At 40.7% G+C, this 18,337-nt stretch overlaps 1 non-coding gene across 1 annotated transcript; it reads right to left on the bottom strand.

Moving 5' to 3' along the window:
* Positions 1–16,967: 16,967 nt before the first annotated feature.
* On the bottom strand, positions 16,968–17,074 carry LOC141635737 (small nucleolar RNA R71). The gene has a single exon (XR_012540400.1). It is a non-coding gene; the product is annotated as a small nucleolar RNA R71 (small nucleolar RNA).
* Positions 17,075–18,337: the final 1,263 nt, after the last annotated feature.

Genomic DNA, 18,337 nt, shown 5'->3' with positions numbered 1-18,337 from the left:
TTCTTCATCAATTCATTTCGTATGTAAATATTATTCGTCCCTAATTAACAACAATTTGTCAAACCTTTTGATCATGCAGGGTTTCAATAATTTATTTGTTGATACATGAACTGGTCGCAAACAAGTTAATGAAGGATAAGAAGCCAAACTAAATGTATAGAAGGCGATTTTCTACGGCCTATCAATCTTTCTTTAAAAATATTAATGGTTGAAAATGTAACACCCTCATCTATTAAAATGCCTTACCAAGGTCTATCTTAGCAAACGCGAGTGCTACCATCTCGATTACCCGAGGTAGAGTATATTATAGACCATAAAAGAACATTTAATTAAAGTGAATAAAGTTTAATCGGATACAAACCACAATACCAAAACCAAAACTGAAAAATACAAATCCAATAAAATAAATGATCATCTAATGTCGACACAACAGCGGAAGCTAGATAGAGTCGGTGTTTCTCCCATCCATCCCGCGATAAGCTCAATAAACCAAAATCTGCTAGATATATCATCACCATCCCCCAATGGATCAGCGCAGGTTTTGCAACAACGAAAAGGCTCAGTCCACTGCATAATCAAACATAACTACAACAACAACAATAAATCATGCAATTCAATCCTGTAACAATACAATCTTCAACCTCCAACTACATTATCTGAACCGCAGTCCAGGTCTGCCAGATTACCCATCCTAACAGGTACCTACACCGTTAGTGGTAGACTGCAGCCTTGCCACCTAAAGCCCCGCTCATCGCAACGAGCGATCCCAGATCATTAATGTGCACATCCCCCTTATGACGGGAGCCACAAGGGGCGAACATGAGGGTGAAGACCATCTCCCAACAATGGCTCTATAATCAATCCAATGGTACCAACAATACTAAGTCACCACAATACTATGACAAATAGGAAAATCATAAAATCATCACATCATTGAACAACGATTGTACAAAGGACTGAGTAGGAAAACCCTACCTTATTCGCAAATTCCAAAAGACAACAATCACGCAAGCTAGAACTGCTCCTCTACGAAATCGTCACCTAACAATGATAACAAAATAATACTAATCACAACCTACATTAATCAATTTCTATGCCCTAATCTACCCAAATTAAGGTTTGCATAAACCCCTAATCATAACCATAAACTGATTAAGAAATTACTAAAGACTTACCAAAGTAATCAACGCAGAAAACGAGATGCAAGAACTCACAATCGCTCGCTCTAGGCTTAGGAATTGATGAAGATGATTAGGGGAGTAATGAACGTAGTTTAGGTGTTGTAAAAATGATTTTGAAACTGATTATGCGAATATATAATCCTCTAATCATTTTAGTCAAAACCGCGGAAATATAACCCGTCAGACTGGATACTCGGTCGAGTACCTGACATAATCGACCGAGTACGCCTTACTCGACCGAGTTCCTTATGTACTCGGCTGAGTGCACCTAAGACAGTAGTCTGTCTAAAAACACTCGACGACCCACTCGGTCGAGTATAGCCTACTCGACCGAGTTCACTATGCTAGAAATCAGTGGTATTACAGTCTTCCCTCCTTAACAGCAAACTTCGTCCCCGAAATTCACACCATACCTGTTACAACCATGAATAACCTAACCTACTAACCCCACAACTCGAAAAGAATACCCAACTCGAAAAAACACTAACCAGAAGCAAACTATGACCACACAACTCGAAACACAACCAAACTGACCTCAAAACTACCCAAAACACATGCCATTATCTCATACCCCTTAAAAAGATAAAGGTTACGACCCCGTAACAAAACATACCTAATCAAGGAGATGTGGATAACGCTCCCTCATTGCCTCTTCCGGCTCCCAAGTAGCCTCTTCAACATTATGGTTCAGACCATATTACCTTAAGCAAGATGGTTTCACCGTTCCTGATCTTGCACACCTTACGGTCCAATATCTCCTTCGGCACCTCCGCATAAGTAAGAGCTTCATCAATCTCAATATTCTCCACCTCAAGCACATGAGATGGATCACTCACATACTTTCGAAGTTGTAAAACATGAAATACAGTATACACCCAATCAAGAGATGGTGGCAAAGCTAGCCAATAAGCTACTTCACCTATCCCATCCAAAATCTCATATGGACCTATGAATTTCTAGCTCAACTTCTCTCTCTTGCCAAACCTCATAATGCCGCGTATAGGTAACACTCTCAAAAGAACCTTGTGACCCACCTCGAACTCGATATCCGTGCGAGACAAATCTACATAACTCTTTTGTCGATACTGAGCTGCTCTCATCTTTTGTTGAATCAACTGTACCTGCTCAATCATATCTTGCACTATTTGTGGTCAAAACCACAGCTTCAACGCTATCATTCCAACACACTATAATCCTACACTTCCTCCCGTACAATGGCTCAAAGGTGTCAATCCAATACTTGTGTGATAGTTGTTGTTATAGGAAAACTGAATCAAATCAAGTCTATCTTCCCAACTCCCACCAAACTCCATCACACAAGCTCGCAACATATCTTCTAAGGTCTTAATGGTCCTTTCAGTTTGACCATCTGTCACAGGATGGAACGACGTGGAGTCATACCACATGCTTTGATACCCCGTGAATATAAATCTCGTATCTCTATCTGACACAATATCCTTTGGTACCCCGTGGAGTCGTACCACATGCTTCCTGTCTCCATTAGCCAGCTGAATCTTACTCCAAGTATCTTTCACTGGAATAAAATGAGTTGACTTTGTCAGAAGATCGACAATTACCCAAATCATGTTATTACCTTGCTGAGTTCTAGGTAATCCCACAATGAATTCCATAGAAATCATTCCCATTTCCATTCGGGCACCTAAAGTGACTAAATCATACCTTGTGATCTCCGTTACTCCCCCTTGACCCTATGATAAGTCAAACACCTAGCTACAAACTCCGCTATCTCTTTCTTCATACCGGGCCACCAAAACGTCTTCTTCAAGTCCTTATAGAGTTTGTCACCTCCCAAATATACCAAATAAGGAGTGCAATGAGCCTCCGTCAAAATCAGTTTCTTCAACTCAGCATCATCATGTACATACCACCTCCCATCGAATCGGACACTCTCATCTATATCGATCGAAAATCTTGAATCAGTGATATTACCTACCCTTGTCTTCCACTCCTGAATATTGGGATCAAGTAGCTCTTTCCATTTAATGTCATCCTAAAGTTCGGGCTCGATAGTCAAATCACCAATGGCATCTCCCTTGCAAATCATGTGAATCCCCATCTTTGTCATTTCATCTTTCAATTTCATCAATGACATGGCAGTGCACAACGAATGGACACTCTTCCTAATAAAAGCATCTGCAACCACATTAGTCTTCCCCTCATGATAGATGATCTCCATATCATAGTTCCAAATCAGCTCCATCCACCTTCTCTGACGCATATTCAGCTCCTTTTGAGTGTAGATATACTTCAAACTCTTATGATCTGAAAATAATTTAAAGGTTGCCCCGTGTAGATAATGTCTCTAAATCTTCAGAGAAAATACAACCGCACGCAACTCTAAATTATGAGTAAGATAGTTCTCTTCATACGGCTTCAACTACCTCGAGGCATAGGCAATGATTTTTCATTTTGCATCAAGACACATCCCAATCCATTCTTCAAAGCATCGGTATAAATTTCAAAATTCTCACTTCCCTCTGGCAAAGCTAGGACGGGAGCTGTAGTCAAACGCTCCTTTAAAATTTGGAAAGTCGTCTCACAATTCTCATCCCAACGAAATCTGGTCTCTTTCCTCATAAAAGCTGTCATAGGTCTAGCAATCTTGGAAAAATCTTTCAAGAACCTTCTGTAACAGCCAGCTAAACATAAGAAACTCCGAATTTCAGCAACATTCTTTGATGCTTCCCAGTTTAACACCGCTTCGATCTTACTAGGATCCACAACTACACCATCCTTTGAAATCACATGGCCTAGAAAGGCCACCTTCTCCAACCAGAACTCACATTTAGATAACTTAGCATATAGCTGGTTCTCGCGCAAAGTTTGCAATACCAACCTCAAATGCTCCTCATGCTCTCCCTTAGTCTTGGAATAGACTACGATATCATTGATGAAAACCACCACAAATCTATTCAGAAACGGACTGAAGATCCGGTTCATAAGGTCCATAAACACTGCCGGTGCATTACTCAACCCAAAAGGCATCACCACAAACTCATAATGACCATACCGCGACCGAAAAGCTGTCTTAGAAATATCTTCATCTGCAATCCTTAACTGGTGATAACCCGACCTTAGATCAATCTTTGCAAATACCCCAGCTCCACTCAACTGGTCAAAAAGATCATCAATCCTCGGTAAAGGATACCTGTTCTTCATGGTGACATGGTTTAGCTCCCTGTAGTCGATGCACAACCTCATATCATCGTCCTTCTTTTTCACGAATGGAACCGGCGCACCCCAAGGCGATACACTAGGTCGAATGTATCTCTTATCTAACAACTCGTTGGCTGCTTCTTCAACTATTCTAACTCTTTTGGTTCCATATGGTACGGAGCCTTAGATATTGGTCCCGTCCCTGGTTTAAGCTCTACACTAAAACAAATGTTCCTCTAAGGAGGTAACCCTGGTATCACCTCCGAAAAAACATCGCCGAACTCGCTCACAACCGGTATCTCTGCTTCTGATAGCTCCTCCATGCGAGTATCCTTCATATGGCAAAGGATCATAGGACATCCCTTTATCAAACATGACTTTAAAGTCATAGCTGCAGTCTTCTTTACCTTGGGTTTAACCACAAATTCCTGATATAACACTCTCATTCCCTTAGGACCTTTTAAGTACACCTTATTTTGACGACAGTCTATCTTAGCCTCATACTTACCCAACCAATCCATCCCAACTATGACCTCAAACCCTTCCATAGGAAACTCAAGTAAGTTAACAGGTAAGTCTACTTGCCCAACCACCATAGAGACCCCTTTATACAACTTATGATATGACACTGACTCCCCCGATGGTATAAACACATTATCTTTTACCAACTCATACTCCCTCAAACCCATTGTTAAAGCATGACCTCTAGACACAAATAAATGGGTTGCCCCTGAATCGAACAAAACAAAGGTCGGTTTATGATTAACAAGGAAAGTACCAGTAACGACTTTTGCATCATCCTCAGTCGCCTGTTTACCCATCATGAACAGTTTACCGCTATTCTTCTGACCTCCCCCTTGTACCGTAGTTGCTAAGGTAGTAGGCTTGGCCGCCGAATTCTGATTCACACAGTTGTTCGGGCCTGATAGGATCCGCCATTGTTGCGGTTATAGCCGCCATTTTAGTTGCTCCGACCTCCCTGCCTGTTCCATGACCCAGTTGGCCTTTTACTCGCCATACTTTGACTCAGAGTTTGCGAATAGTTCCCCTGATAAGATCGTAGAAAGCCTCCTCCCCCAGCACTCTTACACTAAAATCTCTTGTGGCCTATCCCACCACAGTTGAAACATTGTAAGGTAGGGTTGTCGCTCGTACTCCGACCACCTCTTCCCCACACACAAGATTCCCCACTAAAGCTAGACCTACCAGAATAAGCTCTAACCTGGTTGTGGTTACCATGCTTGTAGCTTGACTGGTTGCCACCCTCGTTCTCAGCCTTCGTTTTTCTCACTTCCTTTTTCTTTGGTCTTCTTGGCTATGTCAACTAATCCCTCTGCATGAGCCACTCTCTCATAGATTTCCTTTAGATCCGAAATCACTCCAGCCGGTAGCTTCTCCAGAATTTTCAGCGATAGCCCTCTCTCGAAACGGAGAGCCAGACTCAGTTGACTCAACTCTATGTCCTCTTCATAGCGTGACAGTTCATTGACCTTGTGATAGTATTCAGCCACGGTCATACTATCGGTCACAGCAAAAGTTTTAAACTCGGCCCACAACCTGCTACGGATATGCTCTAGAACAAAGTGGTTCCTCATTGCCTTCTTGAACTCTGCCTAAGGAATTGCAGGTTAACCCAAGTTCTTATAACATTCCTGTGCAGCCTCCCTCTCACGTTGCCACCATACCCCATGTAACACCCCCATACTCCAAGTGCCTTACCAGGACCACTTAAGGCATGGAAGTCCTACCATCTCGGTTTTCCGAGGCAATGATAATCATAAGACAATAACGAAACATACTTAAAAGTAAATAATGTTTAAAGTGATTACATACCAACTCCAAAACTGATAAAAAGAAATACAAGACTCTCAGACGGTCTAATGCTAAAACTATCAAAGCTATAAAACATCGCGACACGGAAGACTTCTAAGCGCCACGTGATGACTCATCCCGGCTTTCCCATACGCGTCATATAATACCTGCTCAATAACTGCTCACCACCCCCGAATGGATCACCACAGTTTTTAAAACATTAAACGGGGTCAGTACTAATCACACAATTTATATAACCAACAACACAGTAAACAAGCAGCTCAAACGGCCACACCCACTCCACTCAATCTCTGTCACCGACTATCCACTGGACCAGCCCTGCCAGTGGGGGACCGCTGTTGTTCCCATCTAAGCCCCGCTCATCATACTGAGCGATAACCCTGTCCCATTAATGTGCACATCTCCTCCCGTGGCAGGTTCCACGAAGGGCGAATCTAGGGCGTGAAGCCACTCCCGCAAGTGACTCCACTCAGCCGAGAACACATCTCGAGAACCAGAGACAAACAATCACAACCATTAAACAGCAATCAAACCAACAACCGTCACAATACTCGTATAACAATAATCACCAATCACAAATCATCACCAACACATTATGGGACTAATACTGAGTAGGGAAACCCTACCTGGAAAGCAACACAATCAGACGGTCTCACATCTGATATCAAAAGGCTTCTTCTATGAATCCTCCTCCTAACATACAAACATATAATCACTACCAAACACAAAATACAACAAAACCCCCAAATCCCAATATTAGGGTTTAACCGACTTTGACTAAATACTATAAAAACGGTACGTAGATATTACCCTCGACGCAAGGATCACAACGGTATAAAGAAAGGTAAAATCCGACCTTCCACGCTCCGGGATTTGCCAACAATGCGATTGATGCGAAGAACGTAGTTTGATTTCTCTTTTAAAAGTATTTAGGTTGTAAAAGTGTTTTAAGAAAAGTGATGGAAGTAATTATATACTTAATCGCATTATTAACAAAACCCAAGAAATCATCCCCCGTAAACCGGCTACTCGATCGAGTAGCTGAGGTACTCGATCGAGTGCCCCCTTACTCGATCGAGTATCAACGTTACTCGATCGAGTACCCAACAGGTCAGAAACTATTTTAAAAACGCAACTCACCCTTACTCGACAGAGTAAGGCCTACTCGATAGAGTACCCAGAGACTCATAAAACCGTAGTATTACAGTCTTCTCTCCTTAAAAAGAACTCCGTCCCCGAAGTTCAACCCATACCTAAAAACAACCATACTAACTCGACCAAGACACAACAACATACTAAGAACTCAAGAACTCGACCAAACATAAAACATGGACTCTTAACACCCACTCCACCAACTATGTTTACTTCCACAACATGACTCATGATATCGTATCTACCACATATATATCTCTCACGACACCAACTCTATACATAACCAACTACCATCCTCTAACGCTGCTAGCTCCATAATATCATCCACTATCAAATCCAATATCAAGACACTCATAGACATTAAACGGAATGTTACATTCTACCACCCTTAAAAGGAACTTCGTCCTCGAAGTTTACTCACACTCATAACCTCATCATCCAACTGTCAACACTAGTGAAATATTCTCACACTCCTAAACATCACACTACTACAAGCTCGACCATGGCCTTTTAACAACATCAACCACAAAATATTCAACTTCCTTTTTTATGCTACACCAACACTCTACTGCGAATATACCACCATATGCACAACCATCAAAACCTCTTTTATCGCATCCTACTCCTCTTAAGATAAATGTTACGTCCTCGTAACTCACTAATACTAAATCCGAGCTATATCGTCTCATTATCCGCATCACCACCGCATGTCAAAGATAACCACCTATAATCTAAACACTCGCCATGCATATATCCAAGGCTCTCTTACTTAAACATTTCTCATACCTCAACTCATTCGGCACACCACCTAACCTATACCATAAAACTTGTAGCAAAATCACCATACTAACTCTCCATTATTACTGCAAAACAACATACCTCTCTATGTAAAGCACCTATCTCCCAAAAGCATAACTCACGATCCACACTCGGTACGTATACTCACACTAGATCCTCAAGTTCATTCTTTCATTACCGCAAAACTCATACACAACTTAACATGACACTAATTCCCCCAACACCCTACACTCACTGTCTCAACAAAGGATTATGAACCACCTGCATTTTTCAGGTCATTACCACACATGTTTTACGAATCACTTGCCATTACCATATCCACTAAAGCCTTATCTAGAACAAGATCAAAATTATCAGTAACAACTCTCTCACAACCGTGTCTCATCACGAGAATATCACTATACCATGACAACAACGAAAACATATACAACTCTATTTCATATCATACTCTACCCCGATTCCCAAACTTAAGCGGTAAGAAACATCAATAACAAAAAACAAGCGATCGATCTGTACAAACTGAAACTCACAGGAAGCAACATCAAACAAAACAACAATCTATGTATGACTGGTATGTACTTTTGAAAACTCGTATCATAATCATCCCGCCTACTCTACCACAAACGGTGACGGCATCGCAACACCGCCACCAACAGCCACACCGCAGTGCGAAAATATCCGCATCACGACACTAAATACCGTGCCCGGATCACCACCCGAGGCACAACAACCACATCGATAGACATCACAACTACATACAATTCCCATAAACACTAACTTAGAATGACATTTCGAACAAAAAAACTCACTCAAAACCGTTTTACTAGATTACAACATCACATATTATACGGAATAAACTGACAAGAATCTCATGAACATCATCCTTACCATTTCACGGAATAAACACGTATCATCAATAAACATACAATTTTAACTATCCATGCCAAATCAATCAAATTATTAAATTTTGAACCTCATTCCATTAGTATACCGTATCCAACATAAAGTACAAAACAATCATATAACAACTTTATAATTATCACACCATACCACTTCTTGTGAGATCAGAACCTCACACAAACATTTCCACATATCATAGACCCGTAATCACATCCACCTAGTTAATCCTGATCACGTAAGTTACCACCTGATAAAAGTTACCTCTCACCCGAGCTTAACTCTTTAGTAATCCAGTTACCCTTTCGTTGCTCCAAAACTCAAATTCCATTATTTTATACCGATATCATCTCACTCTTTCTTACCATGGATCTTCTCTTATTATGCTATCACTCACACTTGACACTAATTTATCCATAAAATCAACGTTCACTGTCCAAACAATTGCATCTCCTTTGTACCTCTCTAGAAATCAGAATTCATTTCATACCGTTAATTACCCAAAGAAATCACACAGTAGTTTCATTTCTTAATAAACCAAATCTCCCAAACTCACTCACTGTCTACAAATCCACCTCGCGACATGTCTCCACAAAGTTCACTATATATTACTCTTCTCAACCCCTTTAAACGAACTTTTACTATGCATACTCCTAACCCACACGACTCCTAACCATCTTCCTCCATAATTCTTTACACATCTCAAGTTGTCATTATCCACATCCTTACTCTCAATCCTTTCATTCTCACGTTCCTTAGACTCACATCATCCCTTGCTCATATTCACTTGCTTTTACTTTACTCAACACACAATCATATCACTCATCTCATCTCAGAGAACATGCTCTATGTCTCAATTAAGCCATAACGATCCTCCTTTTCTTTTTCCACTATCTATCACAACCACATATAACTCATGTCCTCCCACCGAACTCATACTCACCACAGGTGCCACTCCTTACATCACAATATTGGGTAACTTACGCATCAAGACCAACATACATGTAAAACAATGCATAAAGAAGCAAAATAACACTTTTGAATTAAACATGATATGCAACAAAGTCAAAATATAGGCATATGACCCAAAACAGGGGTCACTAGATCGAGTACAGACCACTCGATCGAGTAAATAACTTACTCGATCGAGTAGGTGAAAGTCAGAGACACGTATATAAAAATTACCAGGGCTACTCGATCGAGTAAGGGGTACTCGATCGAGTACCAAGGTGCACTCGATCGAGTACCCTACGCATTTCTCAGCACTGTCCAGTTTTCGTAAAACGGTCATAACTCACCCATTTCTTGGTCGTTTTGGGCGTGTGACCTATCGTTATAATCTTAAAACAACAAGCTATCACCTACAATTAGAATCACATTAAAATCATTTATACATCTCAAGTTATAATAGTTTAAAGACGACCTCTTTATAATCGAAAAACACAACTACTTGATTTTTTACTTCCAAACGACTTAAACAACAACAAGGTAGACAAAAACAACTCAGTACTCATAAAACCAGTATTGCTAATCACATTTTACTATCTTCAAAAGTCAAGCAACAACATCAATCATGCACATATATTATTTAACTCATTAATCATGTACTAACCGCATGCTTTAATTTTATGACTTTTCGTAAAACAAAACATACTCATACAATTACAAATCCTATTTCCATGTTGCTAACACAACAATATTACAACTCCACTTCGTCATCTAAACATATTCATATTCACAAAATCCATATTCTCATGCAATTGGCACTCCATCTTTTCCAATCAGTTCATCTATTTCAACCACATTCTTCATTTACAAGTGCATATGATACCACAGTAGACAATTATATGAACTTGTTATCTAACTTTACGCAAACTGAATTATGTAAAATCATATCAAATCCCCTAATCACAAGTTACTAGTATATACACATTATAAACCATTCATCCTGCAACATCATTATTCATCACATATTATCACATATGAACTACTTCCTTTTTCCACCACATCATTCGTCATTCTCACATACCTTTCCAACTATTCCAATCAACATGATAAACCAACTATCATCCAACATGCTTTCAACCAACAACATACAAAATCACACTTATTCATGCCACACATCACTATATTGGTACACAATTCACAAAATAAACACATAGCGATCCCGACTCATATCCCATGGTGACCGGTTCAAAATTGTAGGGCGAGTTCGCGACTTTAGGACGTCTCCCAAGTCTTTGCATTAGCTCCTACAACTTCTACCCCGAGTTCATTTTATTTGCCTCCCTATATTCATTGGATTCATTGGTTACAGGTTTCAGGATCGTCGCTCTGATACCATTTTGTAACACCCCCATACTCCAAGTGCCTTACAAGGACCACTTAAGGCATGGAAGTGCTACCATCTCGGTTTTCCGAGGCAATGATAATCATAAGACAATAACGAAACATACTTAAAAGTAAATAATGTTTAAAGTGATTACATACCAACTCCAAAACTGATAAAAAGAAATACAAGACTCTCAGACGGTCTACTGCTAAAACTGTCAAAACTATAAAACATCGCCTGACACAGCGGAAGACTTCTAACTGCCACGTGATGACTCATCCCGGCCTATCCCATACGCGTCATATCATACCGCTCAATAATCGCTCACCACCCCGAATGGATCACCACGATTTTAAAACATTAAACGGGTCAAGTACTAATCACACAATTTATATAACCAACAACACAAGTAAACAAGCGGCTCAAACGGTCACACCACTCCAATCAATCTCGTCACCGATCGTCCACTAGACCCATTACGCCGGTGGGGGACCGCACTGCCAGTTCCCACCTAAGCCCCGCTCATCATACCGAGCGATAACCTGTCCCATTAATGTGCACATCCCCTCCCGTGGCGGGTTCCACGAAGGGCGAAACTAGGGCGTGAAGCCACTCCCGCAAGTGACTCCACTCAGCCGAGAACGCATCTCGAGAACCAGAGACAAACAATCACAACCATTAAACAGCAATCAAACCAACAACCGTCACAATACTCGTATAACAATAATCAACAATCACAAATCATCACCAACACATTATGGGACTAATGCGAGTAGGAAACCCTACCTGGAAAGCAACACAATCAGACGGTCTCACAGCTGATATCAAAAGGCTTCTTCTACGAATCCTCCTCCTAACATAAAAACATATAATCACTACCAAACACAAAATACAACAAAACCCCCAAATCCCAATATTAGGGTTTAACCAAATTTGACTAAATACTATAAAAACGGTACGTAGGTCTTACCCTCGACGCAAGGATCACAACGGTATAAAGAAAGATAAAATCCGACCTTCCACGCACCGGGATTTGCCAACAATGCGATTGATGCGAAGAACGTAGTTTGATTTCTCTTTTGAAAGTAATTAGGTTGTAAAAGTGTGTAAAGAAAAGTGACGGAAGTAATTATATACTTAATCGCATTATTAACAAAACCCGAGAAATCATCCCCCGTAAACCGGCTACTCGATCGAGTAGCTGAGGTACTCGATCGAGTGCCCCCTTACTCGATTGAGTATCAACGTTACTCGATCGAGTACCCAACAGGTCAGAAACTATTTTTAAAACGCAACTCACCCTTACTCGACAGAGTAAGACCTACTCGATAGAGTACCCAGAGACTCATAAAACCGTAGTATTACACCCCAACCTCGTCCCTCACATACAACGCAGCCTGTTCCACTTTCATATCCTCTGGACAGTGAACAACTTCCAACAGACTTTTCATCTCCCAGTGCTAGTTGTCAAGCAGTTTCTGCTCGCCTGTGCCCTCATAGGTGGTAGGGTTAAACCGGGAAATAGTTCTCCTCAAATGGTATGCATCAAGAGCTATTTTCATTCCTTTCCCTACATTCTTTAGGGCCTCAGTGAGTGCCTGTTATTGCTCGGTCATTCTAGCGATCTCATCTAGGCTCACCTTGGAAGCCTCGATGTATGCAGGAGATCTCTTTGGCGGCATTTTGAGCTCCAATAACCAAGAAAAAGGTAAGCACATAGCCTACGACTCAAAATAAAATATCACATCTGCCAAAGAGGTACTCGGTCGAGTACACGGAGGTACTTGGTTGAGTGCAAGACACTCGGTCGAGTATACTGACTACTCGGCCAAGTGCTCAGACTCTAGTTGTTGATCAAAATTGAACATAAAGCATACTCGGTCGAGTACCTGAGGTACTCGGTTGAATACTGCCTCTACTCGGCCGAGTGGTCACGTTCCAGTAGCTACTGCCAAAATCACAACCCCTCCTACTCGGTCGAATGCCAAGATACTTGGTCGAGTACCCCATATTCAGTCGAGTACCCTGCCACACTTGGCCGATTCATGCAAAAACGACTCCCAACACATTCCCAACATCATATACTGGCAATTAAACTTCCTATTCACATGCTTCTATAACCAAAATAAATGCCAAAATATGAATAACTGAAACACACAACATGCCACACTTATGTCACATTGAATACTTCACACCATTTCCTTCCAATTCATGCCACAACTCTTCCAAATCACATGTATACACATCCACCCTAGTCATGCATATTGATGAATAGTATTTTAGTCGTATTTTACCCCGCATTTATACCTTATTCCGACTCGATTTTGTGTGCTTAATTGTTTAATAAGCTCATTTAATTACTAATTTATAATAATTAGTCGTATTAGTTTATAATTAATAATTAATTGTATTTATGTATAATATTAGTATTATTATTATTATATTACTTTAATGTGCAGGCAAGACGGGAATGTGAGGCGGAAGAGCAAGACAGGATTATGAGAAGAAATGGCGGAGGTGAAATTGGCTAAATGATGGAAAAATAAACTAAGTAAAGGAGCAGCTGCTAATATCAGACGGTCTTTGCTGAGGTTTTACTACCACCTCCGGCCACCGTGGTAGCCACCACTAACCACCAATGACATCCCCCTACATCCACCATCACATTCCACCCACCCATGACCACCGTCTGCCACCACACCAGCCGCCATGACACCACCTTTCCTCCCTAGCCACAAAACATACAATTATAACCATTTCATGCGGCCATCTTTCAACCACCATCAAAGCCACCTCCAGCCACCGTGGGAGCCACCCATCACCACCACTAACATCCTCCCACTTCTAACTTCACAACCCAACCTCCAAATAACCACCATTAACCACCACAACAGCCACCACGACCTCCCTTATACCCCTTGTCCATCACCATCAACAAATGCAATCAACCTTGCTTGTTTGTCTATGCCGGTACCCCGGCTGCCGACTCCCTCAACCGGCAGGCACACACTCAATTTTCCTACTTTTCGTGAGGTCTCGCTACCGGTATAGCCCACCGGCAGCCGGCCAACCGGCACGCAACTCCATTCCTCTTCAAATCTCGCACAAATTGTGCTCTCTCTACCGGTAGCCCTTCTGCCGGTGCACCGGCATACCACACACAATCCATTTAATTCCCCTCCTTTGCTCCATGGTCTCGCTACCGGTGAGTCCTCTGGCAGCCGACCAACCGGCCCTTGGCCTCTGCTGCAACGTATGATGCGTATGAACTATGAAGACAAGAAAAGAGGAAATGATGTCTTTGCCCCTGCTTTATAACACTGGATGCTGCGTTTTATTTGTGGGGGTGTGTCGTTTCAAGGAAGTACTCCGTAGTATTATAAAAATACAAGAACATGACCCATTATGGAGGAGGGTATACTCAAGGATTATTAAGAGAGTGATTATTATTATTATTATTATTATTATTATTATTATTATTATTATTATTATTATTATTATTATTATTATTATTATTATTATTATTATTATTATTATTATTATTATTAGAATTAGAATTATTATATTATTAATTTTATTAGATTAGTATAAGAGGATGACACATCACTATTAACACAACTTATTACACTACCTTAGAAATTAGACTAGTTCATCTTATTCTCTCTCAATATTGTAAAACCCTAATATTTCCTCTCTTATTTTCATTCAATAAAAAGTTGTTATCTTTCTTTAATTATTAGTTTAATTCTTCTTTTGTTCATTCAAGTTATTCTCTTTTCATTAGTTTACAATTAGTAATTTTGGGTTGTATTTGGGGAATTGAAGAATGCTTCCATATTTCAATCCAAGTTCCTTTCTTTGCTATTGAGTTGGTATAATTTCTCTTCTTAATTTCATTTGTTTACATTTGTATTTCTTTCAAGTTTAATCTTAATTGTTTATGTTAGATTGTTGTTATTCTCTCTCTTGTTCATCTTTTCTCTATTCACCATTGTTGTTTACAAGATTGAATCTTTGAATTTCTCATGTTAAAGATTGAGTCTTTGAGTTTATTGAGTTAAAGTTTGTGCCTTTAGTTTAATCTTCATTATCTCTTGAATTAAATTGTCTTTCCTTATAATTTAAGTTGGATTATTGCATGATTAGTAGTAGAATTTATTATTCCATTATGATTATGCATAAAGATTCCATCTTTATTGTCTCTATTGCCTTTAAAAACATGATTAGTGAGTAGTCTTCTACTAGGACTCGGTTTGACCCGACATGAGTAACTTCACTAATTGAATCTCATAAAGGCTAATTATTTGGGGAAATTGGTGAGGGTAGTTTAGAGGAATTACATGGTTTAAGGATCGATTTTGGGTAATGTTGATTTGTGACCCTTGTCCACCAACGAGAGTTGGTTAGGTTGGGAATCGGGTACCCGGAATTTGGTCTTATCGCTAACCTTAGTTGAGACCGAAAGGGAGAACTAAGGGAGGGAGCCTCTAGACTAGCGTTTGAAATCGACCCTCGAGAGAGGGAGTGGGATGACCCGGAATACGATGGGGGCTTAATGACCTTGACCAAGTTCTTGACCTCCTCGGAATTGTGCATGATTTTGGGGTAGTTGAGTGTTGAGTTAGGGATTCCTACCTTCGAACCCGAGAGGGGGGTTGGTGGGTAGTGCTAGTGTCCTACTTCGAACCCGAGAGGGGGGTCTTAGGCGAATTAGAGCCATCTCCTCCTTGCTTGTCTACCCGAGTGATTAGCTTAGGGAATTAGTATGTGGAATTACGGATTTTTGTGGGAGAACCGAGTTCTAGGCCTTTTATTCATTTGATTTACAACTTTATTCCTCTCTTACTCATTCATCATCTTTAGTTAATTTGCATTTTATTTCATTTATGTTAATTGTTTAGTTTAACAATCTCATCTTATATTGCCGACTTAGCTAAGCACGAGAATTTAGACAATTAGTAATCATCCATGCTCCATGTGGATTCGACCTCGACTACCCTACTACATTAGTTGAGTAAATTGTTTGATCGGGGGAGTGCGACAAACCCCGCTATCAAAATGGCGCCGTTGCCGGGGAGCATTGGCATGATATTAGTTGTTTTGTTCTAGTTTAGACTAGGTCTTTCTTTGTTACTAATCCCTTTGTTGAGTAAGTGGAAGGTGTTTTAGAAGAACCATGTAATCTTGAGTTCTTTGAGAATCCATTTGGAATTCCTGAAGAACCAACAATGGCCGCGGTTCCTATGAGGGATAATTTGGCTCCGAAGAAGGTGGTGAACCCAAGTATTGTCAAGCCACCTATTCAAGCCAATAACTTTGATGTGAAGGCTACTTTGTTGCAACTAGTCCAAGGAAACCAATTCGGAGGGGGAGCCACCGAAAACCCCAATGAACATCTTAATGAATTCTTGGATAGTTGTGACATGTTCAAAGCAAATGGAGTGTCGGAGGATGCCATCCGCCTTAGACTCTTTCCTTATTCCTTGAGGGGGAGTGCTAAGGAATGGTTGAAGAGTTGTGAGCCCGATTCATTTAGAACTTGGAATGATGTCTCCAAGGCCTTCTTGAACAAGTACTTTCCACCACAAAGGACCGCAAGAATCAAGAGTGAGCTCCAAGGCTTCACCCAACATGATGATGAGACCCTTTACGAGGCATGGGAAAGGTATAAGGGACTCCAAAGGTTGTGTCCTCACCACGGGATCGGAGATGATGAGTTGATCAACAACTTTTATGAGGGGTTGAGCAATGAAATGAAAATGAACCTAGATTCCGGCTCGGGAAAGGGGGCATTAGACAAAATTGATCACAAGACGGCTAAGGAGCTTATAGAAGAGATGGTATCCCGTACTTTTCATTGGAATAATGATCGCCACAAGAGGAAAGGGAAGTCCAATGTGGAATCAACAAACAATGTGGAAGTTAAGGGATTGATAGAGGAACTCAAGCAACAAGTTGCTTTATTGAACTCAAGCAACACCTCTAGAAACTCTTCATCAAGTAGGTCTCAAGTGTATTGTTGTGAGATTTGTGGAGATCAAGGGCATCCACCAAATGAATGTCCTTTGATGATGAGAGAGGAAAATTGTATGGAGCAAGTGAATGGAGTGTGGGAATCAATTCCGGCTAGACAATCATTCAACAACAATCAATACCATCTCGGAATGAGAGCCCACCCAAATTTTTCCCATGGCTCACAAAATGTCCAAAACCCCACTTTCCAACAAAATCCACAATTTACACCAAATTTCCAAGCCCAAAAGTAAAATCCCACCTTTCAACCAAGACCACCATTTCAACAAAATTCTCAACCATTTCAACAAAACTCTCAACCCTTTCCACAATCAACCCAACCAAAATCAAACATGGAGCTCATGATGGAGCAATTGATGAATTCTCAAAACCAACTCGTCAACACTCAAACCCAATTCATCACTCATTCCAATCAAAAACAAGAGGAGACAACATCCTCTATCAACCAACTAAGGGCACAAATGCAAGCCTCCCAAAGAGTGACGGATAATCAAATCTCTCAATTGGCTTCTCAAATAAGTCAATTTCAAGCCTCAAATAGAAAGTTTCCGGGTAAAACCGAGGAGAACCCAAATACCATTAATGCTATACATTTGAGGAGTGGTAGGGAGTTGGAAGACCGGGTGTTCGTAAAGAGGAAAAAGAGTCGCAAACCGGAAGTTGTGGTTGAACCACAAAAAGTGGTTGAAGATGATCTTGTAGAGGTTGTTGTGGAAAATCCCATGGTAGTTGATGAACCTACCAAAATTGTTGAAGAACCCAAGGAACAAGTTGTGAGAACATATGTGCCACCAATTCCTTTTCCCCAAAGGTTAGCAAGGGCAAAGCTTGAGCAAAAGTATGTGAAATTCATGCACATGATGAAAGGTGTGAACATCACCATGCCTTTTATTGATGCCATCAAGGAGATACCCGCATATGGAAAATTCTTGAA

Source organism: Silene latifolia, chromosome Y, assembly GCF_048544455.1.
Source record: "Silene latifolia isolate original U9 population chromosome Y, ASM4854445v1, whole genome shotgun sequence".
Lineage (NCBI taxonomy): Eukaryota > Viridiplantae > Streptophyta > Magnoliopsida > Caryophyllales > Caryophyllaceae > Silene > Silene latifolia.
This window is presented reverse-complemented; position numbering and strand designations above follow the sequence as displayed.